We start from the raw sequence: 27,824 nt of genomic DNA on the forward strand, positions 1-27,824 counted from the left end.
TATTTTGTCTAGCATGGGACACATCTATATATATCTATACATCTATACACATATAGTGTGCGAATAACTATGAAAGTTTCTCGTTGGATGAAGCCAATCCGAAGGTACATAGATGGCAAATCCGAGCACTACTGGCCGTTTGATATCATCTACATTCCACCAGATTCTGCCACATGTACAATCTAGAAGACTCCATGGTTGAACTTAAGCATAATGCACAAACCTGTAAACACAAGCACTTCTCCTTTGTTCTCTAGAATCTTCCATATCTTAATTGCCCAAACCTTTTTTTCTAAATGAATTGTCACCTTTTGTTTTTACCTTTACAATGCACAATCCCATGAATCTTAAAATAGTTTTCTACAAAACTAATTGTTTTTGGATGAGATGAACTATAAGAATTAAACGAACATCTACATCATGCATATCTGGGAGAAGAGGCGGGAAACTGATGAGAGAAGTGTCGAGAAATGGTAGCCTGTTTTGAATGAAAACCTAGTAGAGAAGGAAGCATGAGCTACACGACGCATGCGCACAGTGCTTACCCATGTACTGCATGTGCTGTCGAAAGGGCTCAGGGTTGCCGTTCGATCTGGGAGCATCCAATGGTGAACACGCACAATTCGTGGGGTTTGGGTTCTGGCTAGTAGAACGCAGGACTCAGATCGCGCGCGCAGCGGGGGGTGGGGGGGTGGGGGAATATCATACAGAAACCAACATTCGGTGGAAACTGGTGAAAACAATAAGAAAAAGATGTTTTGAAGTTTCAAAAAAATGCGGGATGTTAATAGGATGATGTTTTATTGGCACACAAAATTTCAAGTTGAAACACATTAAGAGATGTGAGCTATGAAAAAGACAAAATTAGTGTTGAATAGTGCCGAATAGTAATGTCACTATTCAGGGCGGAATTTGTCTTTTTCATAGCTCACATCTCGTAATGTTTCTCAACTTAAAATTTTGTGTCGCAATAAAACATCACCTTCTGAACATCCCACATTTTTTTTCTTCAGATTTTTATGATACTTTAAAATATGGTTTCCACAAAGTGTTCATTGAATATCGACTTTCCTGAGTGAACCGTGTGCTATTTGAAAACATTTCGTGAGAAGAATCTCGGTTTTTAAATCCCCGTAAATCCAAAACTAAGCTGAAAATCGTGAAACCTGCCATGGTGTCACGACATCACACTTATATGCCGAGGAATTTTTTTCATCCATTGTGGCGCAAGTTTTATTACAAGCCTCTTACAAACCAGAGCTTCTCTCAAATAAGCCTCATGGTTCCGATAGGGAAACGTGTCCCCCATGTGGGCGAAACGTAATCACTGCCTCTTTTCACCTTGTATTTTCTTCTATGGGAAACATGGAACGACATGATATCCGTGCTGAAATTTAAACTTATTCAGGATTCATTTGTCCTTTTTATACACTAATCGAGTTTCCTAGGCATTATGTCCATAATTCAAATTTGAACTACAAATACATTCTCCAGTTCACCAAAATGGCTAGAAAAATTATACATGTGTCCTTGGGTGCATGTTTAGGTCCCATGCCAGGAATGGGAATGAATTACGACCGTACTGGTGTCATGGCTCGTACTCAAGCATTTTGAATCTCGGTTTTTAAGTCCCCATAGATCCTAAACTCGCCAGAAAGTCATCAAAGGTGGGATGATGTCATGTCATGGCACTTATATGTCATGGTAAAAACATTGTCCAATTTGGGCCAAGCCTTATTACAAACCTCTTACAAAAACTAGAGCTTCTCTCAAAGAAGCCTCATGGTTCTGATAGGAAAACGTCTTCGCCTTGTGGGCGAAACATAATCACTGCCTCTTTTCTCCTTGTATTTTCTTCCACGCGCAACATGGAACCACATGATATCTGTGCTGAAATTTAAACTTATTCAGGGTTCGTTGGGCCTTTTTATACACTAATTGAGTTTCCTAGGCATTTAATGTCCATAATTCAAATCTGAACTACAAATACATGCTCCAGTTCACTAAAATGGCTAGAAAATTATACATGTGTCCTTGGGTGCATGTTTAGGTCTTATGCCAGGAATGGGAACGAATTACAACCGTACCGGTGTCCTGGCTCTTCCTCAAACATTTCGAATCTCGGTTTTTAAGTCCCCATAAATCCTAAACTCACCAGAAAGTCATCAAAGGTGGCAAGGTGTCATGTCATGGCACATATATGTCGTGGTAAAAACATTGCCAATTTGGGCCAAGCTTTATTACAAACCTCTTACAAACCGGAGCATGTCACAAGAAACCTCATGGTTTTGATAGGGAAACGTGTCCCCTTGTGGGTCAAACGATAATCACTCCCTCGTCTAGTCTCGTATTTTCTTCTACACACGAAATAGAACAACTGGAGATTCGCGCTGAACTTTGAAATTATTCAGGGTTTGTTTGACCTTTTTTATTCATTAATTGAGTTTTCTAGGCATTTAATGTCCATCATTCAAATCCGAACTACAAATACATGCTCTAGTGCACCAAAATGGCTAGAAAAATGTACATGTTTCCTTGGGGTGCATGTTTACGTCCCATGGAACGAATGGGAATGAATTCAACCGTCTCACCGTCCTGGCCTGGCCACAAACATTGCGAATCTTGGTTTTTAAATGTCTGTAAATCCAAAACTTGCCAGGAAATCATGAAACTTGGCATGGTGTCACTACATGGTATATATAATTTTCCAATTTGGGCGAAGCTATATTACAAGCCTTTTACAAACCGGAGCATGTCGCAACCCTCGTGGTTCCGGTAGGGAAACATGCCCCTCTTGTGGGCGAAATGATAATCGATGCCTCTTCTCGCCTTGAAATTTGTTTTCTGCATGCAACATAGAATAACAGGAGTGTCAGGCTTAAATTTGAAATTGTTTAGGGTTCGTTTGGCGATTGTATATATATTACTAATTACTAAGTTTTCTATGCATTTAGTGTAGTCCATAATTCAAATTTGAACTACAACCACATGCTCCAGTGAATCAAAATGGGTGGGAAATCGTACATGTGTCATTGGGTGCATGTTTAGGTCTCGTTTAAGGAATGAGAATGAATTACAAACTTGTCGTCGTCCTGAAACAATGAGAATCTTGGTTTTTAAATCCCAGTAAATAAAAAAGTCACCCAAAAACATGAAACTTCGCATGGTTTCATGACATGGCACATATATGCCGTGGTAAGAAAAATCGTCCAGTTTGAGAAGAGGCTCACACATTAGTAGCCAATGAAGTCCTTTTTGAAACAAAAAGCCAACACGTTAATATCACAAACGGTTGTATTATATTTACCGTGTCGAAATTTAACTATACTCAGTGGCGTGCGTGCAGCTGTTTGATTAGACAGGACGAGCACGAGAAGTCCGCCGTGCAGGTTTGACGGGATGCGTGCGAGCAGTCCGCCACGCAGGCTCAAAGGGACGCGTGCATCCTGTCCACCTCACAGGCTTGACGGGACACGTGCGAGCAGCAAGGCCGCCCATGCTCATCGGGAAGCGAGCTCTTTGACCTCCATGCACTAGCCGCCGCCCGCCTCGCTCACAACTTCTCCATTAATGGGTTAATTAAAGCACCTGGACGGAGGGTGTTTGCTTGTGATCCCATGGCAGCATTTTCTTTGTTTGTGTTTTCAACTAGTATTCTGCCCTAATTTAAATTGCCACATATGGCAACGGATAATACGACCACAAATAAAATGGCAACGGATAATATGACGAAAAATTTACAATGGCGCACATAATAATTGTCTTACATATTCCGGATGATTTAAAATGCCACATGCAGCAAAGCCCGGAAGACACGGGGGTAAGAGAAGAAGATAATTGCAGCTAACGATCTGGGCCGCTATTGTCTCGACTCGTCGATGGATCGCCGGGCGGCGAAATCCTCCAGCTCCTTCAACTCCTCACGACTTTGCTTGAAAGAAGCCATGGATTCCTCCACCTCCTGCTCGCGCTCGATCCGGAGCTTCCTCAAGTGACCCATCAGTTCCTCGACGGCCGCTTTTAGCATCATCTCCGAGGCACTGCTCTGCTCATGCATCATCTTCCAGCCAACGGCCTCCTCCTCCTTCTCGGCGACCAACTTGAGGAGCTTCGCATTGTCATCCATGAGTTTCTCGACGAGGCCGGTCACCTTGTAAATCGAGGCATCACTGATCTTGAGCAGCTTCATCAAGCCGTTGACCAGCTCCTGCTGCATAGTGACGCCAGTGAGAATGTCGTCGTTGCCGGCGAAGGACTTCAGGAACGCCGGCTCATCGCCATGGCCGACGCCGCGGATGCGCTTGTGAGAGCCCTCACGTGCCCGTAAGAGCTTGTTCAAGGGCTCCGCGCCGCGCCCGGACATTTCTGCTGCGGCTGCGGCTTCGCGGCGGGACCTCTCTAGTGCTTCCGCAGCCTTGGTCTTTGCTGACTGGTTATATGTCCACCCTAAACTCCTCCTATCGGTCATGGCAGAATGACTTGACAGAGAAAAGCTATTTGGTGGGTGATGAGGAGAGGAACTGTGAAGTAATTTTCGAGTGGGTAGTTTTTATAGCCCGGTGTTAAGTGTGAACACATATTAGTTTGATAGGTGTGAATAGATTTGCAATTACTTATTGCGTTGTAATCAACAATGTGACAAGAAACAAGGTCCAAATTTATTGATGGTAGAAGGTTGACCACGTGGTTGCTCGCCGTTGAGGCGGCCACGGTGCGCTCCACTCTGGCGTCCCTGCGCGCGCTCTGCTCGCCGTTGAGGCAAAGTTACAATGGAAACTATTAATAATTCTTAATAATTGTGTTACATATTCAGGATAATTTAAAATGCCAAATGTGGTAAGGCCCAAAACACTCACAACCTACATATGCATACAATTATAATAAAATATAACCTAAAAGGCTGAGCTGGCGTTGTTCCGACGATGGTCTTCTCAGACTCCATGATCAGCATAGCACCCTTGCGTCCGTTCACTCTGAGTGTCCCGACTTGCCTCCGCCTATGGAGCTGCTGGCGCTGGGAGGCTCTTGGGGCTGCTGGGCCTCTTCCAGAAGAGCTTGACAGCGCCCAATCGCGCGCATGACAAATCCACGGAACCGCTCCATTTCCATGTCTCTGGCCTGGTAGCAAATTCTGTCGATCGCCTGCATCCTCAAGATATCACGTTGGCGATGTTCTTCTTCGTCGGGAACGTCAACTCCGCCAAGGATGCGCTCGAGTCGGGCCACCACATCATCGGGATCGAGGTTGACACGGCCGCCGCGGGCAATGATGAAGCCGTAGGCTGCCCTTATCTTGACTGAATCACAGAGGTCCTCTGCCCATTCCTTGCGGGGCATCAGGCTCTCGATGAGCACTGGTGACGGGGCTCTTCGGGTGGGTCATCGATCATGCCACCGAGCAGCTCTGGATCTTTTGCACGGTGGATGGCAAACTGCTCATCACACCTCTTCTGCAATATGTCGATTGTGCTCCCAAGGACTGTGACGCCGATATCTCGCTGCCGATGGGCCATGGTGCTTGCACTGGCCGATGAAGCTCTTGCTTCCCGACTTGCTCCGGCCGAAGATGTAACATAGGTAGGCGTCGATGTCGAAGCTTTGGTGATTGCCTGGCATGCTTGGAATAACTAATGGTAGATGGGTGAGGACAAGATCTTCGCGGAGTGTCGCGGCGGTGCGTTGCCGCCTGGGTTATATGCAGCAAGCCGTTAGCTGCTGGCGGGAAACCAGTGAGGGAATAGGCGTGGATTTTACAATTCATCCATGTAGAGCGCGGGAAGCATTCGCTGGAGCGCGAGAAGACTAAGTGGAGCACACACACAACCCAAATATTGTATCCGGTGCCATGTGTTATTTATCACACAAGTGTTAACATAAGGAAACATATGTGTAACTTACTAATCATCACACACGAGTAATCACAGACGCATCGTGTGCGATATTCCTAGCCACAACAAGCAACTAGTTTGCATTTTTCAAAGTTTTTTGTACACATAGAATCACACAGGAACTAACTGTATTAACCGTCTGTGTTGTCATTTCTCATCGCAAACAGTTCATCCTAGTCGACTGTTTGCCACATATCACACACATCTTGTTAAGTTGAACCGTTTCTATTGCGTTCGCTAATCGAAAACAGTTCATCCGAGTGAACCATATGCCCTATATCACACACACCTTGATCTGGCTAACCGTTTATGTTGCACTACCTAATAGCAAACAGTTCATCGGAGCGAACTGTATGCCATATATCGCACATAGATTGATATGGCTGCCCATTTCTGTTGTTCTGCCTCATCGCAAACAGTTCGAACGGGTTAACCGTGTGGCCTGAATCGCACACGCAACTAAAATCTGAACCGTGTTTGATGCATCCTCCATCGCAAACGTTTTGCACCTTTTTTGACGGTTTTCATACACCACCGTTTGCGATTATTGCATCGAACACAGTTTCTCGAAGGGTCTCTGATCGTAGTGTCGCGTTAGCAGCATCCTACAGTAGTGTAATACTTCTTATAATAATAATAGAAACACCTCTGATCTTGAGAATTATATTAAAGAGTTCATCAATACTCAAAAAGTTTTCAATGCTACAACAGAAGAAAAAGCTGAATAAGATTGATGATATGTCTAGAAGTATTGATAGAATTTCTCGTGATGTAGAAAATCTCAAGATGAAATCTTTTGTGCCTAAGGTCTAGGAATCAATTAAGGCTCTTCAGGTTTCTATGGATGAAAGCAATAAAATAACCGCTATGCTTAGAGCTAGAAGAGAATTTTTAGAAGAAAAAAACGTTTTCTAGTGATTGCTTTCATAAAAGTGATGAAGATCTTCAAATGATTGGCTTTTCCTCTATTGGTTCTTTGTTTAGTAAAATTAATATTGATAGTGAAGGGACTAAAGAAGAGTCAACTTTAGCTAGAAGGCGTCCTGATAATTCAGAGGGTGAAAATCTTGTTGAGAAAATTGATAAAAGTGGGTTTGAAGAGGTCAAAACTTTAACTAGTGATGTGCTCACTCTTTTGGATTACAAAAACTTTAATTATGATAGTTGCTCTTTGATTGATTGTATTTCTTTGTTGTAATCCATGATAAATTCACCCCATTCTTATGAAGAAAATAAAGCTTTTACTAAACGTATTGTTGATGCTATGATGAAAGCTTTGTAAGAAAAGTTGGAATTAGAGATTTCAATTCATAGAAAATTGCATGATGAATGGGAACCTACCATCAAAGTAAAGATTAAAAATTATGAGTGTTTTGTTTTATGTGATTTGGTTGCTAGTGTTTCTACAATTCTGAAATCTTTATGTGATGTGCTTGGTCTTACCGATATTGAAGAGTATTCTCTAAATTTGTAGTTGGCGGATTCTACTATTAAAAAACCTATGGGAAGAATTTTGATGTTCTTATTCTTGCTAATAGGAATTATGTGCCCACAAATTTTATTGTTCTTGATATTGATTGCAATCCGTCTTGTCCAATTATTCTTGGTAGACCGTTTTTACGTACTATTGCTGCCATGATTGATATGAAAGAATGCAATATTAAATTTCAATTTCCACTAAGGAAGGGTATGGAGCACTTTCCTAGAACTATAATTAATCCACCTTATGAATCAATCATGAGGGCGTCATATGGATCTAGAAACAAAGCTGACAATACTTAAATCCTTCGCATTATGCCTAGCTAGGGGCATAAACAATAGCGCCTATTGGGAGGCAACCCAATGAATAAAATTTATTTTTGTCTTTTTATTTCTGTTCTTGAGTGTTTGCACAATTATGCTACTGTTATGATTGTGTTTTTTGTGTCTTACTTAGTGTTTGTGCCAAGTAAAGCCTTTGGGATCATGTTGGGTGATAGTTGATTTGATCTTGCTGAAAAGCAGAAACTTTTACGCACAGAAAAATAATTTTCATTTTTAACAGAAACGCGATAAAATACTGATTGTTTTTACAGAAGATTAATATACAAATTACTCACATTTTCCTAATTTTCCAGAATTTTTGGTGTTACAGAAGTACTCGAAATCTCCAGATTGCTATAGACTATTCTGTTTTTACAGGTTCTGTTTTCTTTGCATTATGTGCTTGTTTTGATGATTCTATGGTTTTGTTTGAAGAGTTTTTGCCATAGAAAAGTTGGAATACAATAGATATAATGCAAAAATAAAATATGAATGGGTTGTCAACAATATTTACAGTAGTGATTTGCTTTCTTATACTAACGGATCTCACGAAGGTTTTGTTGAGTTTTGTGTGATTGAAGTTTTCAAGTATTGGGTGCCTTTATGATGGATGAATGAATAAGGATTAGCAAAAGGCTAAGATTGGGGATTCCCATGGCACCCTAAGATAATATTCAAGAAGTATCAAACAACTAAGCTTGGGGATGTCCCCGAGTGGCATCCCTCTTTGTTGTAACGACCATCGGTATTTTACTTGAAACTATATTTTTATTCGTCACATATTATGAGTTTTCCTTGGAGCGTATTGTATGATAAGAGTCTTTGCTTGTTTTGCTTTGTGTTTTTAGTCATGAATCCTTTCTGTACACACCTATTTGAGAGAGCCAAAATTATTCCATGACTTGTTAGAATTGCTCTCTATGCTTCACTTAAATCTTTATGAGCTATGGAATTGCTCTAGTGCTTTACTTATATCTTTTTGAGCAAGGTGTGCTTTAGTAAAAAAAAAAGAAATTCTCTCTTGCTTCACTTAAATTATTTTGAGAGAAGAAAATGTTTATGCTCATGTTCTTCACTAAGATTTGTTTGAGCTTACTAAAAGCAACATATGAAACTAGTCCCAAAGTGATAGATATCCAAGGAGGATATAATAAAAACTTTCATGAAGATCATTGGACAAAATAAACTTGATTCCTTGTAATAGCTTTGAGATATGATGATATAATATGTGAGTCATGTTGATGAGTAATTATGCTGTAGTAAGAATATTGGTGTTAAGGTTTATGACTCCCTATGCAAGCACGAAAGTCAATAGTTATGCAATGAAATTACATCCTACTTGTGGTGCATTATTCGGTGTTAGCTATGCTTAATGCTCGCTTAGGAGATTATTCGTTTCTTGGTTGGTTGCTTCTCAATCTTTTGCTAGCCTTCAATTGCACTAAGTATGATCACTACTTGTGCATCCAAAATCCTTCAAACCAGTTTGTGCCACATGAGTCCACTATACCTACCTATATGCGGTATTCTTTTGCTGTTCTAAGTAAATTTGTATGTGCCATCTCTAATTTTCAAAATAAACTTCTCTTTTGTGTGCTCGTACTGCTCATGAAACGGGACTGGGTGGCTAATATATTTCCATGCTAGATGTGTTATTCTCAAGACGAGTGTTTATTCACTTGTCATTGCACGAGAGTACGGCAAAGGTATTAGGGATGCCCAGTCCCGAAATGAAAAAATGAATTTACTTTATGTTATCAAACAATAAATTCCTAGGAAAGTGTTGGTATGGAAGGCACCCGTGGATACGCTAGCCATGGAAAGTGAAAGTATGGTGGAAAAAGGAATAAAATTTATTTTTTGTCGGAACCGCCTATGATATATCTAGCATGGAAAGTATTGGGTACTACTCGATCGTTTTTGTTGACAGGAAAAGCATGCCACCCAAAATATTTTATCTCTATATTTTCACTTTGAGCTCTGGCACCTCAACAAATCCCTACTTCCCTCTGCAAAGGGCCTTTCTATTTACTTTATGAAATTTTTATTTTTTTACTTGAGTCTCCATCTTCTCTTATAAAGCACCAAGTAAGGGGCACTATGATCGTACTTGAGCATTGGGTGTAGGTAATACGCGAGTGTGTTTCATGAATGGATCAATGATTGAGCATAATAGGCTAGGGATAACTTGCTTTAGCATTGATATTTTGAAAGACATGGTTGCTTGCTCATATGCTTGAGTATTAATGTCCTCATGTCAAAACTAGACTATTGCTTTGAACCATATAAAAGTCCAATTGTCCATGATATAAAAGAAAGAATATGTGATGAACATGTTAGGCAGCAGTCCACATCAAATAATCTATTTTATCATTTACCTACTCAAGGATGAACAGGAATTAAGCTTAGGGATGATGATACGTCTCCAATGTATCTATAATTTTTGATTGTTCCATGCTGTTATATTATCATTTTGGGATGATTTACAATCATTTTATACCATTTTTTGGTACTAACCAATTGACATAGTTCCTAGTGCCAGTTGCTATTTTTTGCTTCTTTTTTACATCGCAGAAAATCAATATCAAACGAAGTCCAATTGCATGAAACTTTTTGTGGAATTTTTATGGACTAGAAGACACCCAATGGGCCGGAGAAGCACCTGGGGGGTACCCCGAGGGGGGCACAACCCACCAGGGCGCGCCTGGGTCCCCAGGAGCGCCCAGGTGGTTTGTTCCCACCTCGGTGGCCTCCTGCACCGCTTCTTTGCTCTATAAATACCCCAATATTCCAAAAACCCTAGGGGAGTCCGCAAAAATCAATTCCATCCACCGCAAGTTCCAGAAACACCAAATCCAATCTAAACACCATCACGGAGGGGTTCATCATTTTTTTGACTGGGCAGAGGGGTTCATCATCCTCATTGGTGCTTCGCCGATGATGCATGAGTTGTCAGTTGTAGACCTTCGGGTCCGTAGTTAGTAGCTAGATGGCATCCTCTCTCTCTCTCTCTCTCTCTCTCTCTCTCTCTCGGGATTCTCAATACAATGGTCTCTTGGAGCTCTATTTGATGTAATTCTTTTTGCGGTGTGTTTGTTGGGATCCGATGAACTTTGAGTTTATGATTAGATCTAGGTTTTATCCATGAAAGTTATTTGAGTCTTTTGATCTCTTATATGCATGATTACTTATAGCCTTGTATTTCCTCTTCGAATCTTGGGTTTAGTTAGGCCAACTAGATCAATTTTTCTTGCCATGGGAAGAGGTGCTTTGTGATGGGTTCGATCTTGCGGTGCTTGATCCCAGTGACAGAAGGGGAACCAACACATATGTATCTTTGCTATTAAGGATAACAAGATGGGGTCTATTTCTAAATAAATAGATCTTGTCTATATCATGTCATTGTTCTTATTGCATTACTCTGTTTCTCCATGAACTTAATACACTAGATGCATGCTGGATAGTGGTCAATGTGTGGAGTAATAGTAGTAGATGCAGGCAGGAGTCGGTCTACTAATCTTGGACGTGATGCCTATATAATAATCATTGCCTGGATATCATCATGATTATTTGAAGTTCTATCAATTGCCCAATAGTAATTTTTTTACTCACCGTTGCTATTTTTCTCGAGAGAAGCCACTAGTGAAACCTACGGCCCCTAGGTCTCTTCTTTATTATATTTGCCTTTGCGATCTATTTTTGTTTGCTTTCATTTTCAGATCTATTAATCCAAAATACTTATTTTATCTCGCGTTCCGGTGAGATCTATTTATCCGATCTACTACAATGTTACCTATCTTTTTACCCGTGAGGGATGGACAACCCCTCACTTATGTCGGGTTGCAAGTATTTGTTCTTTGTGTGCAGGAGCTGTTTACATGGTGTTGCGTGGTTCTCCTACTGGTTCGATCACCTTGGTCTCATCACTGAGGGAAATACCTACCGTAGATGTGCTGCATCATCCCTTCCTCTTTGGGGAAATACCGACATAGTTCAAGCCGCATCAAGGCCGTCCACTATGTATGCCAAAACCGGTGACAAGACAACTGTTGCTACATCTGGCACCAGTGCCCTACACTGGCGAGCCGATGCAGAGGAAAAAAATCAGGGAATAGGACTCTAGAGCACCTAGTTGCTTCGATGCGCAGTTCCTTCATCCCATAAAGATTTAGTAATTTACTGCTTGGCTACTCGGATGTGTGGACCAAAGTTGGCTGCACAAATTGCTGAAGCAGTGCCAAATAATTTTCTAATGGAACGACTGATGAGATGGCAACATTTTTAGATACTAGGTACAAACTGTGACACTTTCTTAACATCCAGATTAACATAGCACGGTGACAGTGTCTGAATCACATCTAACAAATGATTTGTAACAACAAAAGTGGGACTAACCTTCTCTAGACATGCCCGTAACTTCCCCCTAGTATTCACAGATTCAAATGCAATTAACTTCATGCATGGATATTGATGGTGACAACGAGCATGCAGATCTTCAGCCACCCCGCTCCATTCCTTGCAACTGATGGTCGTAGGGATCTACAAGAGGAAGACATGACTCAAATTGACCGACGGGTTAAAATCCTTCATTCCAAATCATAACCCGAGAGAGAGAAAAGAGGCATACCGGGGTGGTGAAAGAGTCGTCGTTGTTAGAGGAACCGATGGAGAGGTCATTGAAGAACACCAAGGCGACCGCGGCGGTCGGATGAGAGACGGCGAGAGCGAGGAAGCAAGTGAGGAGGTGGCTATATCTTGGGAAGGAAGAAAGGAGGAAACAAGGGAAATGTGACTTGTGGTCGGGGAGAAAAGGGGGTGGGGAGGGGGTAGATATTGATACGTCTCCAACGTATCTATAATTTTTGATTGTTCCATGCTATTATATTATCAATCTTGGATGTTTTATAATCATTTTATAGCCATTTTATATCATTATTTGGTACTAACCTATTGACATAGTGCCAAGTGCCAAGTGCCAGTTCCTATTTTTTCTGTGTTTTTACATCACAGAAAATCAATATCAGACGAAGTCCAAATGCCACGAAACTTTACGGAGATCTTTCATGGACCAGAAGGAACATCTTGGGCCCTGGCCACACCTGGGGGGGGGGTCCCGAGGAGGGGACAACCTACCAGGGCGCGCCAGGAGGCCCAGGTGCGCCCTGGTGGGTTATGCCCACCTCGGGTGCCCCCGGACCGCCTCTTTGCTCTATTAATACCCCAAAAATCCCATAACCCTAGGGGAGTCGACGAAATATGCATCCAGCTGCCGCAGAGTCTAGAACCACCAGTTCCAATCTAGACACCATCTCGGATGGGGTTCACCACCTCCATTGGTGCCTCTCCGATGATTCGTGAGTAGTTCTTTGTAGACCTTCGGTCCGTAGTTAGTAGCTAGATGGCTTCATCTCTCTCCTTCTTGATTCTCAATACAATGGTCTCTTGGAGATCCATATGATGTAACTCTTTTGCGGTGCGTTTGTTGGGATCGATGAACTTTGAGTTTATGATCAGATCTATCTTTTTATATCCATGAAATTTATTTGAGTTTCTTTGATCTCTTATATGCATGATTGCTTATAGCCTCGTATTTCTTCTTCGTTGGGTTTTGTTTGGCCAACTTGAACTATTTATCTTGCAATGGGAAGAGGTGCTTTGTAGTGGGTTCGATCTTACGGTGCTTGATCTCTGTGAAAAAAGGGAAACGACACGTATGTATCATTGCTACTAAGGATAAAATGATGGGGTCTATCTCTACATAGATAGATCTTGTCTACATCATGTCATCGTTCTTATTGTATTACTCCGTTTTTCCATGAAGTTAATACACTAGATGCATGCTGGATAGCGGTCGATGTGTGGAGTAATAGTAGTAGATGCAGGCAGGAGTCGGTCTACTAATCTTGGATGTGATGCCTATATACTGATCATTGCCTGGATATCGTCATGATTATTCTAGGTTCTATCAATTGCCCAACAGTAATTTGTTTACCCACGGTTTGCTATTTTTTCGAGAGAAGCCACTAGTGAAACCTACGGCCCCCATGTCTTCTTTCTCATATTATTTTCCTTTGCGATCTACTTTTCTCTTGCATTTATTTTCAGATTTATTAATCGAAAAAATCCAAAAATACCTTGCTGCAATTTTCCTTTATTTATTTTATTTGGCATTCTATCTATTAATCTATTACAAATTTATCTCATGTATGTTTGCCTATCTTGAGGCGGCGTACCCGGAGAGGGATTGACAACCCCTTTAACACATCGGGTTGCGAGGATTTGTTATCTGTGTGCAGGGGCTGTTTACGTTGTGTTGCTTGGTTCTCCTACTAGTTCGATAACCTTGGTTTCATATCTGAGGGAAATACCTACCGCCACTGTGCTGCCTCATCCCTTCCTCTTTGGGGAAATACCGACGTAGCTTCAAGCGACATAAAAAGGAATTTATGGTGCCGTTGCCGGGGAGGATCAAGTCAAGATAGTCTCCCGGCCACGTGCCAATTTCCAGCGCCGTTGCCAGGGAGGATCTTCAACATATACCAGGTTCCTAATCACAAATCTCATCTCCTCGCAATTTACATTATTTTCCATTTGCCTCTCGTTTTCCTCTCCCCCACTTCACAAAAATTTGCCATTTTATTCGCCTCTCTTTTTCTGTTCGCCATTTCCTCGCCATGTCCGATCTTAGAAGAGCTAAGAGTTTTGTCCTTGGTCTTAGTACTTTGGATAGCCCCTCCGTTCTCTCTAATCTCATAAACAATGATGCTATGGAAGGATCTACCGGGGTGGTTAAGGAAAATCTTAACCAATATGATGAAGATGATTCCGGAATTTTTTGTTATTTACTTGATGAAACTTTGAAAGATGCTTGGGATAGGTTGTTGAGAATTTGAGCTCGCTATGTGCCCCAATACCAGATAGAGGTATATTTGAAAAGTTTTTATGATGGTTTACTCTCTTCCTTCAAGCAAGTTCTAGATTCTATATTTGAAAACAGTTTTCTTAAAGGGGATGTCGTTGATACTTATGAGAAGATGAAAACTATATTTGGGCACCCCGAAGGAGAAAATGTTGAATCTACCACTCTTATGTGCTTTTATCAAAATGAAAAAAATTAAAGAGATGAAGGCTAGTTTAGATAAGAATTTTCGTGACATGCTTAATCTTTCTTCTGCTATCAATGGCCATGTGCTTTCACAATATAGAAAATTAAATGCCATTGATAAAAATTCCTTTTCTTTCGAAAGTACAAGGATGAAAAAACTTAGATCCTTGCTTTATGCCTAGCTAAGGGCGTAAAACTATAGCGGTTGTTGGGAGGCAACCCAATGAATAAAATTTATTTTTTTCTTTTTGCTTCCTGTTCTTGCATGTTAGGACAATTATGCTACTGTTATGATTGTGTTTTTATGTTTAAATTAGTGTTTGTGCCAAGTAAAGCCTTTAGGATCTTCTTGGGTGATAGTTGTTTGATCTTGTTGAAAAAATAGAAGCTTTTATGCTCATGAAATTAATTTTCAATTTTTACCAGAGTGCGATAAAATACCCATTCAACTTGCAGTAGATTAATACACAAATTTCTCAGGACGTCCTAATTTTTCAGAATTTTTGGAGTTACAAAAGTATTCGAAATAGTCAGATTGCTACAGACTGTTCTGTTTTGACAGATTCTGTTTTCTTTGTATTGTGTGCTTATTTTATGGATCTATGGTTTTCTTTGATGAGTTTTTGCCATAGAAAAGTTGGAATACAGTAGATATAATACAAAAACAAAATATGAATTGGTTTGATATAGTACTTATAGCAGTGATTTATTATTTTCTTACAACTAACAGATCTCACGAAGGTTTTGTTGAGTTTTGTGTGATTGAAGTTTTCAAGTTTTGGGTTATATTATGATGGATGAAGGAAGGATGGAAGAGCCTAAGCTCGGGGATGCCCCGGCATCCCAAGATATTATCCAAAAATGAGCAACCTACTAAGCTTTGGGATGCCCCCGAGTGGCATCCCCGCTTTCTTCCAACGATCATCAGTATTTTACTCAAAACTATATTTTTATTTGTCACATGATATGTGTTTTGCTTGGAGCATCTTGTATGATATGAGTCTTTGCTTGTTTTATTTTGTATTTTAAGTTATCAATCCTTGCTGGAGAAACCTATTTGAGAGAGCCAATATTATGTCATGACTTGTTAGAATTGCTATGTATGCTTCACTTAAATTTTTATGAGGAATGGACTTGCTCTAGTGCTTCACTTATATCTTTTTGAGCACGGTGCGCTTTAGTATTTTTGAAGAAATTCTCTCTTGCTTCACTTAAATTAATTTGAGACAAAGAAAAATTATTATGCTCATGATCATAACTTATATTTGTTGGAGCTTGTCAAAAGCAATACATGAAAATTAGTCCCAAAGTGATAGATATCCAAGAAGGATATAATAAAAATATTCATGAAGATCATTGGACAAAATAAACTTGATTCTTAGTAATAGTTTTGAGATATGATGATGTGATATGTGAGTCATCTTGAGGAGTAATTATGCTTTAGTAAGAATATTGGTGTTAAGGTTTGTGATTAGCAATGCAATTATATCCTACTTATCGTGCATTATTCAGTGTTATTTATGCTTAATGCTTGCTTATGAGATTATCTGTTTCTTAGTTGGTCGCTTCCCAATCTTGTGCTAGCCTTCATTTTGCAATAAGTATGATCACTACTTGTGCATCCAAAAACCTTTAACCCAATTTTGCCACATGAGTCCATTATATCTACCTATATGCGGTATTCTTTTGCCGTTCGAAGCAAATTTGTGCCATCTCTAATTTTCAAAATAAACTTCTCTTTTGTGTGTTTGTTTCACTCGCGGAGCGGTGAGGGGTGTCTAATATTTTCTATGCTAGATGTGTTATTCTCAAGATGAGTGTTTATTCACTTTTCATTACACGACAGTAAGGCAAAGGTATTAGGGATGCCCAGTACCGAAATGCAAAAAAAATTGAATTTACTTTATGTTGTCAAATAATAAATTCCTTGGAAAGTGTTGGTATGGAGGGCAACCATGGATACGACTAGCCATGGAAAGTGAAAGTTATGGTGGAAAAAGGAATAAACTTTATTTTTTGTTTGGCAACCTCCTATGATATATCTATGCATGGAAAGTATTGGGAACTCTAAGTCGTTTTCGTTGGTGGGATGGATACACCTCTCATAATATTTTTATCTCTAAGTTTTTCGCTTTGAGCTCTGGCACGTCTACAAATCCCTACTTCCCTCTGCGAAGGGCCTTTCTTTTACTTTATGCAATTTTTATTTGGAGTCTCCATATTCTCTTATAAAAGCACCAACTAGGAGGCAATATGATCGTACTTAAGTATTCGGTGTAACTAATATTCGAGTGTGTTTCATGAATGGATCAATGTTTGAGCATGATGGGCTAGGGATAACTTATTTTAGTGTTGACATTTTGAAAGGTACAGTTGCTTGTTCATATGCTTGAGTATCTAAATTATCATGTCAAAACTAGACTATTTGCTTTGAACAACTAAAAGTCCAATTGTCCATGCTTTAAAGAAAAGAAGATGATATGACATGATAGGCAGCATTCCACATCAAAAATTCTGTTTTTGTCACTTACCTACTCGAGGACGAGTAGGAGTTAAGCTTGGGGATGTTGATACGTTTCCAGCGTATCTATACTTTTTGATTATTCCATGCTGTTATATTATCAATCTTGGATGTTTTATAACCATTTTATATCATTTTTTGGTACTATCCTATTGACATAGTGCCAAGTGCCAGTTCCTGTTTTTTCCGTTTTTTTACACCTCAAAAAATCAATATCAGACGAAGTCCAAATGCCACGAAACTTTACAGAGATTTTTTATGGACCAGAAGGAACATGTCGGGCCCTGGTTGCACCTGGGGGGAGTCCCGAGGAGGGGACAACCCACCAGGGTGCGCCAGGAGGCCCAGGGGCGCCCTGGTGGGTTGTGCCCACCTCGGGTGCCCCCCGGAATGCCTCTTTGCTCTATAAATACCCCAAAAAACCCAGAACCATAAGGGAGTCGACGAAATATTCATCTAGCCGCCGCAGAGTCCAGAACCACCAGATCCAATCTAGATACCATCTCGGATGGGGTTCACCACCTCCATTGGTGCCTCTCCGATGATGCGTGAGTAGTTCTTTGTAGACCTTCGGGTCCGTAGTTAGTAGCTAGATGGCTTCATCTCTCTCTCTCTCTCTCTCTCTCTCTCTCTCTCTCTTGATTCTCAATACAATGGTCTCTTGGAGATCCATATGATGTAACTCTTTTGCGGTGTGTTTGTTGGGATCGATGAACTTTGAGTTTATGATCAGATCTATCTTTTTATATCCATGAAAGTTATTTGAGTTTCTTTGATCTCTTATATACATGATTTCATATAGCCTCGTATTTCTTCTCCGATATTTGGGTTTTGTTTGGCCAACTTGATCTATTTATCTTGCAATGTGAAGAGGTGCTTTGTAGTGGGTTTGATCTTACGGTGCTTGATCCCAGTTACAGAAAGGCAAACAACACGTATGTATCGTTGCTACTAAGGATAAAACGATGGGGTCTATCTCTACATAGATAGATCTTGTCTACATCATGTCATCGTTCTTATTGCATTACTCCGTTTTTTCATGAACTTAATACACTAGATGCATGCTGATAGCGGTCGATGTGTGGAGTAATAGTAGTAGATGCAGGCAGGAGTCGGTCTACTAATCTTGGAAGTGATGCCTATATAATGATCATTGACGGGATATCGTCATAATTATTTGAGGTTCTATCAATTTCCCAAAAGTAATTTGTTTACCCACCGTTTGCTATTTTTCTCGAGAGAATCCACTAGTGAAACCTACGACCCCCGGGTCTTCTTTCTCATATTATTTGCCTTTGCGATCTACATTTCTCTTGCATTTATTTTTAGATCTATTAATCCAAAAAACCCTAAAATACCTTGCTGCAATTTTCCCTTATTTATTTTATTTGGCGTTCGATCTATCAATCTACTACAAATTTATCTCACATCCGTTTGCCTATCTTGAGGCGCCGAACCCCGAAAGGGATTGACAACCCCTTTAACACGTCGGGTTTTGAGGATTTGTTATCTGTGTGCAGGGGTTGTTTACGTTGTGTTGCTTGGTTCTCCTACTGGTTCGATAACCTTGGTTTCATATCTAAGGGAAATACCTGCCGCCGCTATGCTGCATCATCCCTTCCTCTTTGAGGAAATACCGCGTAGCTTCAATAGACATCAGATATTTCGTGGTAGGCCAAAATTTTCGAAAGGTGGAGGGAAACATTGCACGCGGTGCCGTCGGACACCATTCACTTTGAATGAATGTGTGCATCGCAAATGATTCTTCTTCCTTACGCGCATGCGTTGAGTTTGATATTTCAAATATTGGTAGAAATTTCCCTGGGTAATGTCCTCATCCACATCATTGCATAATTTCCCTGGCGAAGCTTATGGAGGAAGACTTAAGTAGACCCAGAATTTTCATCGGAAACGGTCCCTACAACAAACTATGTGTGATGTTGTTGATATTTTGTATTAGATGTGAAAGATGAATTTGGGGTACAGTGGCAACGCATGGTGTTTTAAATGTATGAGAAAATTTGGAGTACTAATAAACTGTCATGTCAAAATTTGGAAACTTTCGGGGTCATTTGACCTTTTTAAGACATTTAAGTGATTTTCTAGCCATTTAATTACCGTAATTCAAATTTGAACTACATGTACATGCAATAGCTAACCATAACGGTTTGAAAAGTCATATATGAATTCTTGTGTGCGAGTTAATTCCATGTGCAGTAAATTGGACAGAATTTTCAAACATATTGGTGTCACGGCTTGAACAAAAAACATAGAGTGCCATGGCATTGAAATTCCAAAAAACAAAAATGATCAGAAATACATGAAAGCTTGCTTGATGTAATGGCATGGCACCAGTATGGTGTGGTAAAAAAATTGGCATGTTTGACGAAAGTTTGGACACACACCCCTCACAAACCGGAGCTACTCACTAGAAGGCTCGTGGTTCCGAGAGGACACAATGGATATTTGATGACGAACTGGCGATACTTCCTCTTATAGCCTTCAAAAAAATTCTACAGTTAATGTGCACTAATACAACTATCATGTCAAAATTTGGAAAATTCCAGGGGTCATTTGACCTTTTTAAGACATTTAAGTGATTTTCTAGCCATTTAATGACCGTAATTCAAATTTGAACTACATGTACCTGCAACAGCTAACCATAACAGTTTGAAAAATCATATTTGTGCACTTGTGTGTGATATGTCTACATCGTATTTACTTTTCCAAACTCTTTTGCCCTTGTTTTACGCTCTAATTTGCATGATTTGAATGGAACTAACCTGGACTGATGTTGTTTTTTGCAGAATTGTCATTGTGTTATTTTTGTGCATAAATAAAAGTTGTCGGATCGACCTAAAAATTTAGGGATAAATTTTGTGGAATATATAAAAAATATTGGCGTAAGAATGAACAAGAGGGGGTCCACCCAGAGGCCACAAGCATGCCCCCTGGGCGCGCCTAGAGGGCTTGTGGGCCCCCTGGACCTCCTTGACCCTAACTCCAACTCTATATAACCCTATTCGGGGAGAAAAAAAATCAGAGAGAGGGATTCATCGCGTTTTACGATACAGAGCTGCCGCCGCCTCCTGTTCTTCATCGGGAGGGCTGATCTGGAGTCCGTTCGAGGCTCCGAAGAGGGGGATTCGTCGCCATCATCATCACCAACCTTCCTCCATCACTAATTTCATGATGCTCACTGTCGTGCGTGAGTAATTCCATCGTAGGTTTGCTGGACGGTGATGGGTTGGATGAGATTTATCATGTAATCGAGTTAGTTTTGTTAGGTTTTGGTCCCTAGTATCCACTATGTTCTAAGATTGATGTTGCTATGACTTTGCTATGCTTAATGCTTGTCACTAGGGCCCGATTGCCATGATATCAGATCTGAACATATTATGTTTTCATGAATATATGTGTGTTCTTGATCCTATCTTGCAAGTTGTAGACACCTATTACGAGTTATGATCAACATACCCCAAGGTGACAATAATTGGGATTCTTTCCGGTGATTACCGTAGTTTGAGGAGTTCATGTATTCACTAAGTGCTAATGCTTTGTTCTGGTTCTCTATTAAAAGGAGGCCTTAATATCCCTTAGTTTCCATTAGGACCCCGTTGCCATGGGAGGGTAGGACAAAAGATGTCATGCAAATTCTTTTCCATAAGCACGTATGACTATATACGGAATACATGCCTACATTGTATTGATGAATTGGAGCTAGTTCTGTGTCACCCTAGGTTATGACTGCTACATGATGAATATCATCCAACACAATTATCATTGCTGATCCAGTGCCTATGCGCTTTTCACATATTGATCTTTGCTAAGTTACTTTGTGATGTTACAATCACTACAAAACTGCTACAATTACTTTTGCCACTGTTACCATTACTTCCATTCTACTTTGGTACTAAAATCCTTGCTGCAGATATTAAGTCTTTCAGGTGTGGTTGAATTGACAACTCAGCTGCTAATACTCGCGAATATTCTTTGGCTCCCCTTGTGTCGAATCAATAAATTGGGTTGAATACTCTACCCTCGAAAACTGTTGCGATCCCCTATACTTGTGGGTTATCAAGACCTTTTTCTGGCGCCATTGCCGGGGAGCATAGCTCTATTCTCTGAGTCACTTGGGATTTATATCTGTTGATCACTATGAAGAATTTGAAAGATACCAAAACCAATATTTTGCCCTCTAGGATGAGGTAAGGAACTGCCATCTAGCTCTACACTTGATTCATCTTTTGTTTTGAGTAAGCTTGCGACGCGAACACCTTCTATTGATTCTGATATGTCGCAAGTAATTGATGATGCTACTTCTGCTATGCATGATGCTTATGATGATACTACTACTTTGCTTGATAGTACTTTGCCACTGAATTTCTTGATGAACAACTTGCTAGAGCTAAAGATATTGAGAATACTGAAACTGATGATATTTTTGAAACTGGTGATATTTTTGAAACTGATGAAATTATTGAAACTAAAAACTTTGAAACACCCGTTAGATCTTGCCCTCCTAGATAGGAATCGCTTGTTATACCTGAAGGTTATGTTATGGATCGAGAGGAAGCTAGGGCCTTTCTTGCTTGTAAGGATAGAGAGGATCTTAAGAAATTGCTTGTCAAGTTGAAAGAAAAATCTTTGAATGCTAGAATGCAATATGAACCTAAGTTTGCTACTTCACCTATCTTTGTTACTGATAAGGATTATGAATTCTCTGTCGATCCTGAGTTAATTACTTTGGTTGAATCTGATCCTTTCCATGGTTATAAATCTGAAACTGTTGTGGCACATCTTACTAAATTGAATGATATGGCCACCCTATTTGCTCATGAAGTAAAAACTTGCTATTACTATATTCTTAAGTTGTTTCCTTTCTCATTAAAGGGTGATGCTAAGATATGGTTTAATTATCTTGCTCCTGGTTGTGTGCGTAGTCCCCATGATATGATATACTACTTCTCTGAAAAACATTTTCCTGCTCATAAGAAACAAGTTGCTTTACAGGGAATATTTAACTTTGTGCAAACTAAAGAAGAGAGTCTCCCACAAGCTTGGGGGAGGCTTCTCGAATTACTTAATGCTTTGCCTCATCATCCTCTCAAGGAAAATGAAATACTTGATATCTTTTATAATGGACTAACCGATGCTTCTAGGGACCACCAAGATAGTTGTGCTGGTTGTGTTTTTAGGGAACAGACTGTTGAACAAGATGAAGTATTATTGAATAATATATTGAGTAATGATAATGATTGGACTCTTCCTGAACCACCTCCTAAGCCAACTCCGAAGAGGAGAGGTATTATATTGCTCAGTCCTGAAGATATACAAGAGGCAAAGAAATCTATGAAAGAAAAAGGTATTAGAGCTGAAGATGTTAAGAACTTACCACCTATCAAAGAAATACTTGGTCTTGATAACCCGACACACGTAGTGGAGGTAAATTCTCTCTATAGATTTGATGAAGGTGATATTCCCCATAATAAATCTGCTAGTCAATGCTTGGATGAATTTGATAACTTTATTGATAAGCAAGAAAACTTCAATGCATATGTTAGTAGACAATTGAAACAAAATGCTTATATGCTTGAACGCTTGGGTGATTATATGTGTAAAATTGTTAATGATCTCAAGGTTGTTAGTAAACATGCTTCTATGGTAAAAACTCAAGTAGAACAAGTTTTTGAGGCACATAATGATTTGCTGAATGAAATGAACAATAAGATGAATGATCATGCTGTTAGAGGTATGGCTAGAGGAGGTAAAATGACTCAGGAACCTTTGTATCCTGAGGATCATCCTAAAAGAGTTGAGAAAGACTCTTAGAGAATTAATACTGATTAACCTAGTCCTCCTAGTAATAAAAAGAAAAAAGGAAAGTGATAGGACTTTGCATGCTTCTAGTGAACCTGTTATAGACACACCTAAGAACCCAAATGATATTTCTATTTCTGATGTTGAAACACAATCTGGTGATGAACATGAGCCTAGTAATAATTTTAATGATGATGTTCATGTTGATGCTCAACCTAGTAATGGTAATGATGTGGAGATAGAACCTGCTGTTGATCTTGATAACCCACAACCTAAGAATAAAAGATATGATAAAATAGACTTCATTGCTAGGAAACATGGTAAAGAAAGAGAACCATGGGTTCATAAACCCATGCCCTTTCCCTGTAAACCATCCAAGAAAAAGGATGATGAAGAATTTGAATGCTTTCTTGAAATGCTTAGACCTGTCTTTTTGCGCTTGCATTTGACTGATATTTTGAAAATGTCTCCTTATGCTAAGTATATGAAAGAAATTGTTACAAATAAAAGAAAGATACCGGAAGCTGAAATTTCCAACATGCTTGCTAATAATACATTTAAGGGTGGAATACCAAAGAAACTAGGAGATCTAGGAATACCAACTACACCATGCTCCATTAAAAGAAACTATGTTAAAACTTCTTTATGTGATTTGGGAGCCGGTGTTAGTGTTATGCCTTTCTCTTTGTATCGTAGACTTGATTTGAATAAGTTGACACCTTGTCGGTGGGAAACGACATCTATGGGGTCACTGGGATCCCTTCTACGGTTGGCGGGTGCGGGGTTGTGCAAAGAGCAGGTTTGGCGGTCAGCACAAGGATCGTTTACCCAGGTTTGGGCCGCGGAGATGCCTAATACCCTAGTCCTGCTTTGATGTATATTTGAGTGTTCTTGAGTTCTTGAACTAGCTTCGGTGTCTATCTAGTTCCAAAGGTCTGAATCCCCCTCCAGTACACCTCGGGCCTCCTTTTATAGACAAAAGGGGACGCCACAGTGGCACACAAGAGGTGGAAAGGTGCATCGCGGCTGAGTCTATCCTCTGGCACCGTCGGACAAATGCATTTAATGCGCTGCCGACGTGCCCCTCTTGCTTTATCGGTAACAGCAAGGAAGCTCGTCCAAGCTGTCACCGCCTCGCCTGGCTCCGACACGCGTCTGAGCTGACAAGGCGTTGTAGCGCCACGTTGGCTGGCTGCTGGGCTACCGTGATGGTGGAGCCTTCATGAAGATCTGCATGCCACCATGCAGGTGCTTGCTGAGTCTGTGTGGAGGCCGCACGCTGCCACACAGATGCCTGCCCAACTAGTTGAGCAACAGCTGCATGGGAGCGACGATGGAGTCTTGGCAGATGTGGGCCTGGCTGCGGCCCCACAGACGTCCTCGGCAAGGGTCTTGCCGAGGGCCCGACAAGGGTCTTGCCGTGGCACTGCAGTCGTCCCCGGCAAGGATCTTGCCGGGGGTCTCATGGATTTCCTTGGCAAGGATCTCGCCAAGGACCGTCGTCTTCTGGTTCTCATCTGATCTTGTGTATTTATGATCTCTACAAAGATCTACATGCCACCATGGAGGTGCCTCCCGAGCCTTGGTTTAGATGTGGCTGATGGCGTCAGAAACCCTTGGGCTCAAGGGTGGCGCACTCTTCTGGCGTCGGGCAAGTTGCCCCAACAAGGATCTTGCCGGGGCCCCGGAAGCCACCCCGGCAAGAGTCTTGCCGGGGGAGCCCACCTTGCCCTCTTGCTCTCTTTGCGCCCCTTGTCCTGGCGTTGCTCTGTCTGTCTTGCGCTTCGGCATCCCTCCTCTGGCCTACTCAGTGCGGCCGTGGGCACGGATCTGACTGCCCGTGCGCAAGTAAAGGGGAGCGATAGGAGAGCCCCTACTTTTGTACACCGACAGGAGCCCTCGGGCCTGGGCCACACATAAGTGTGACACGTTCTTGGGCTAGGCCCAGAACGGTGCGCGGGCAGGCGGGGCGGATTTTTCTGTAGTAACTTTTCCGTCCGCTGCGCTTCCCCACGACTCGCATTGAATGTGCTACGTGGGGGGTCATGCATGACGTGGGGGTCATGCGTGGGGCGGGCTGAAGAAGCAGATCCAGGAGCAGACGGGGGAGAGGGACGCGGCCAAGGGCGCCTTGGCTGACGCGCAGGTCGCAGTCCTCGATAAGGTCGAGCTACTCTCCACGGCCAATGAGTCCATCAAGGACCTGAAGCTGAAGCTGGAGGGTCTTGAGGGGACGCTCTCGGAGGTCCGGGCCCGGGGGGAGACCCAGACCAAGAATCTGGAGGAGGAGAGGCAGCTGCGGAAGAACGACGCCGTCAACCACGCGGATTTCGTGGCAGGCGAGAAACTCTGGATCAGCCGCCTCGCCGATGTTGCCAGCAGGATCACCACGTAGCTGGCTACCATGGGGATGCCAAACATGAGGTACTGTAGGATCGAAAGTATGTCTAGAGGGGGGGGGTGATTAGACTACTTGACCAAATAAAAATCTAGCCTTTTCCCAATTTTAGTTCTTGGCAGATTTTAGCTATCTTAGCACAAGTCAAGCAATCTCCACACAATTCAAGCAAGCATGCAAAAGAGTATATGAGCAGCGGAAAGTAAAGCATGCAATTTGCAAGAATTTAAAGGGAAGGGTTTGGAGGATTCAAACGCAATTGGAGACACGGATGTTTTTGTCGTGGTTCCGATAGGTGGTGCTATCGTACATCCACGTTGATGGAGACTTCAACCCACGGAGGGTAACGGTTGCGCGAGTCCACGGAGGGCTCCACCCACGAAGGGTCCACGAAGAAGCAACCTTGTCTAGTCCATCACGACCGTCGCCTACAAAGGACTTGCCTCACTAGCGGTAGATCTTCACGAAGTAGGCGATCTCCTTGCCCTTACAAACTCGTTGTTTCAACTCCACAATCTTGTCGGAGGCTCCCAAGTGACACCTAGCCAATGTAGGAGACACCACTCTCCAAGAAGTAACAAATGGTGTGTTCATGATGAACTCCTTGCTCTTGTGCTTCAAATGATAGTCTCCCCAACACTCAACTCTCTCTCACAGGATTTGGATTTGGTGGAAAGAAAATTTGAGTGGAAAGCAACTTGGGGAAGGCTAGAGATCAAGATTCATATGGTTGGAATGGAATATCTTGACCTCAACACAAGTGTAGGTGGTTCTCTCTCAGAAAATGTGTATTGGAAGTGTAGGTATGTTCTGATGGCTCTCTCCACGAATGAAGAGTGGGTGGAGGGGTATATATAGCCTCCACATAGAATCTAACCGTTACACACAATTTGCCAAACTCGGTGGGACCGAATGGTTAAACTCGGTCGGACCGATTCAGCAAACCTAGTGACCGTTAGGATTTTCGGTGGGACTGAGATGCAACTCGGTAGGACCAATATGGTTAGGGTTAGGGCATAATGTAATCTTGGTGTGATCAATTACACAAACTCGATGGGACTGATTTTGGTAATAAGCTAACCAGAGAGTTGGTTAGGTAAACTCGGTGGGACCGATTCGCTCATCTCGGTGAGACCGAAATGTTACAAAAGGGAAACAGAGAGTTTACATTGCAATCTCGGTGGGACCGATCGCTCATCTCGGTAAGACTGAAACGTTACGAAGGGAAACCAAGAGATTACAATCCCATCTCGGTGAGACCAAGATCCCTATCGGTGAGACCGATTTGCCTAGGGTTTGTGGCAGTGGCTATGACATTTGAAACTCGGTGGCGCCAGATAGAAAGAATCGGTGGGGCCGAGTTTGACTTTTGGTTTAGGTCATATGTGGATGTGGGAGAGTAGTTGAGGATTTTGCAGCATATCACCAAGCACTTTGAGCAAGCAAGCCATTAAGCAACACCTCATCCCTCCTTGATAGTATTGGCTTTTCCTATAGACTCAATGTGATCTTGGATCACTAAAATATAAAATGTAGAGTCTTGATTTTGAAGCTTGATCCAAACTTTTTGTCCTTAGAATTTTGAGGGATCCACTTTCCTCATCCATGCCATGCCGTTCATTGATCTTTTCCTGAAGTATTAATCTTGGAATAATGTTAGCTCAATGAGCTATATGTTGTTAGGAATTACCAAAACCACCCAGGGATAATTGCACTTTCAATCTCCCCCTTTTTGGTAATTGATGACAACATATAGATCAAAGCTTCGACAAATGATAATAAGAGTGAAAGATATTGTCGCTTTGAGAAGTATGTGAAAAGCAAGAGCTCCCCCTAAATTTGTGCATATCTTAAGATTTGCTTTGGACTGCAAATGCGCAATGAGTTAGGATCATGGGTTACTCTTCCATGTCACATACATCTTGGTGGAGCGCTCAAAATGATAAGAATTAAATACATGCACTCATCACCAAGCAAAGTGAATGACCATATAAGGATAAGTAAGATAATATCATCTAACAAGCATAAGTGTAGCTTATGATCAACCACATGATCATCAATGTCTCACAGATAATAGTATAGTATCTCAAGTAATCAAAAGACAAACAAAGTTCAACCATCAAAGCAGGAGAGAATAAAAAGCAACGCTCTCTCTCTCGAAGCCTATGATCTATACATTTTCTCCCCCTTTGGCAACAAGTTACCAAAAAGTTCATAGAAAATGCATAGCACTAAAATGTCTCTCAAGCTTGGTCTTCAGGTGGTGGTGTCCGGAGAACGCCAAGGACG

This window comes from Triticum aestivum, chromosome 5A (genome assembly GCF_018294505.1).
Source record: "Triticum aestivum cultivar Chinese Spring chromosome 5A, IWGSC CS RefSeq v2.1, whole genome shotgun sequence".
NCBI classification, from domain to species: Eukaryota; Viridiplantae; Streptophyta; class Magnoliopsida; order Poales; family Poaceae; genus Triticum; species Triticum aestivum.